This window comes from Phalangium opilio, unplaced genomic scaffold, assembly GCF_054372755.1.
Source record: "Phalangium opilio isolate 3A_F unplaced genomic scaffold, DU_Popi_V2 ptg000521l_1, whole genome shotgun sequence".
Classification (NCBI taxonomy): Eukaryota; Metazoa; Arthropoda; class Arachnida; order Opiliones; family Phalangiidae; genus Phalangium; species Phalangium opilio.
Window position 1 is genome coordinate 67,501 of NW_028324240.1, and position 2,500 is coordinate 70,000.

General features: G+C 45.6%; 1 non-coding gene across 1 annotated transcript in view; it reads left to right on the forward strand.

Moving 5' to 3' along the window:
* The first annotated feature begins 1,065 nt into the window (after positions 1-1,065).
* The window catches only part of LOC149589635 (small subunit ribosomal RNA), a 1,811-nt gene continuing 376 nt past the window's right edge, over positions 1,066-2,500 (forward strand). Inside the window, exon 1 of the ribosomal RNA XR_016379708.1 lies at positions 1,066-2,500. This exon is cut by the window's right edge and continues 376 nt beyond it. This is a non-coding gene — a ribosomal RNA (small subunit ribosomal RNA).

The following is a 2,500-nucleotide window of genomic DNA, read 5'->3' on the forward strand; positions in this document are numbered from 1 at the left end:
TTATTTATTTATTTATTTATTTGTTTATATTTAAATTAAATATATTTATTTATTTAGGTAACCCAAAACTTTGATGAATCAAGCTACGTGAACGCAGAAATACTTCTTGAACACTAGCATAACTTAAAGCAATGTAACTTTTATTCTCTAACTGAAACTAGCATATCTATTTATTTTAGTTTTCGTGGATGATATGCCCGGGACTCGGAATAGGGCGTAAATTAAGAATAATGCGGTTATGTGAGTAAGCCGTCTTACACTTCATTTCCTCACCATAAAACACTGTCAATGAAAGTTTAACTTCATTCCGTTAACTTATATTAACCCCGCATTCCATTAGCATCCCACCTACTCCCTACCACCAACACACCCTCTCTCCTTCTTCCCTTCGCATATTGAAAAAAGAGTGAATTAAATTTTTTCATCGTTAGTGAGTTCAAGTTTTTAACGGGCTTCGGGAAACATGCATGTTAAAAATTTTAAAATTCCCGAACTGGTAAGTTTTCCCTAATACTTATGTTCCACACTACTATTGTGGAGCGTGTTCGTTTTGTGTTTCAATTTAAATCATCAATTGATGCAAATTGTCTCTACAATTTCAAGCATCAATTTGTGATAATTGAAAGGCAAAGAAAAACGTCACGTGTCCCGTTGCTTCTGGCGGGTACGAAAGTCTAGCCGACTTTCGGCCGTCGATCGAAGCGATAATTTTATCAGCTAGTCCCAGATCGTCCTCGTAACGGAGGTGCGACGTTGGTGGGCCAACTGGTAATAATTGCTATTCGATGGTGAGTTTGTCTCGTAAAGGGCAATAATCCAAGTACCTCAGCGTTCACGCTCGAACACGGCGATTGAAATATATCGCCTCGGGTGAATGAATCGAGAAACAGAAGCGAAGAAAACCGTTCCCGAAAGGGTTCGGCTTCTCGTTTTTAACGTCGATAAAGTTGGAGCCGTCCGCTTCAAGCGGCGGTTCTACGACGCCTTTAACCCGGCTCGACGGTCCTTAATCGGGCCGGTCGTAGCCCGGGACTGGCGTCAACTGACGGCAACGTTATTCGTTGTTACCTGGTTGATCCTGCCAGTAGTCATATGCTTGTCTCAAAGACTAAGCCATGCATGTCTAAGTACATGCCGAAATAAGGTGAAACCGCGAATGGCTCATTAAATCAGTTATGGTTTCTTAGATCGTACTTTTTTACTTGGATAACTGTGGTAATTCTAGAGCTAATACATGCAGCAGAGCCCCGACCTTAGGGAAGGGGCGCTTTTATTAGACCAAGACCAATCGGGCTTCGGCCCGCTTACCATGGCGACTCTGGATAACTTTGGGCAAATCGCACGATCTCGTATCGGCGATGTTTCTTTCAAGTGTCTGCCTTATCAACTTTCGATGGTAGGCTACGCGCCTACCATGGTCGTAACGGGTAACGGGGAATCAGGGTTCGATTCCGGAGAGGGAGCCTGAGAAACGGCTACCACATCCAAGGAAGGCAGCAGGCGCGCAAATTACCCACTCCCGGCACGGGGAGGTAGTGACGAAAAATAACAATACGGGACTCTTTTGAGGCCCCGTAATTGGAATGAGTACACTCTAAATCCTTTAACGAGGATCCATTGGAGGGCAAGTCTGGTGCCAGCAGCCGCGGTAATTCCAGCTCCAATAGCGTATATTAAAGTTGTTGCGGTTAAAAAGCTCGTAGGTGAATCTCAGTTCCAGACAGGCGGTCCGCTCCGGTGGTTACTGCCTGGCCTGAACATCCTGTCGGTTTTCCTTCGGTGCTCTTCATTGAGTGTCGTAGGTGCCCGACACGTTTACTTTGAAAAAATTGGAGTGCTCAAAGCAGGCGTCCCGCCTGAATAATGGTGCATGGAATAATGAAAGAGGACTTCGAGTTCTATTGTGTTGGTTTTCGGAACACGAGGTAATGATTAAAAGGGACAGACGGGGGCATTCGTATTGCGACGCTAGAGGTGAAATTCTTGGACCGTCGCAAGACGAACTACAGCGAAAGCATTTGCCAAGAATGTTTTCATTAATCAAGAACGAAAGTTAGAGGTTCGAAGGCGATCAGATACCGCCCTAGTTCTAACCATAAACGATGCCAACCAGCGATCCGCCTGAGTTACTCAATTGACTCGGCGGGCAGCTTCCGGGAAACCAAAGTTTGTGGGTTCCGGGGGAAGTATGGTTGCAAAGCTGAAACTTAAAGGAATTGACGGAAGGGCACCACCAGGAGTGGAGCCTGCGGCTTAATTTGACTCAACACGGGAAAACTTACCCGGCCCGGACACCGGAAGGATTGACAGATTAAGAGCTCTTTCTTGATTCGGTGGGTGGTGGTGCATGGCCGTTCTTAGTTGGTGGAGCGATTTGTCTGGTTAATTCCGATAACGAACGAGACTCTAGCCTACTAAATAGGCGACCGATCAATTGTGTCGGTCTTCCTTCTTAGAGGGACAAGCGGCGTTTAGCCGCACGAAACAGAGCAATAACAGG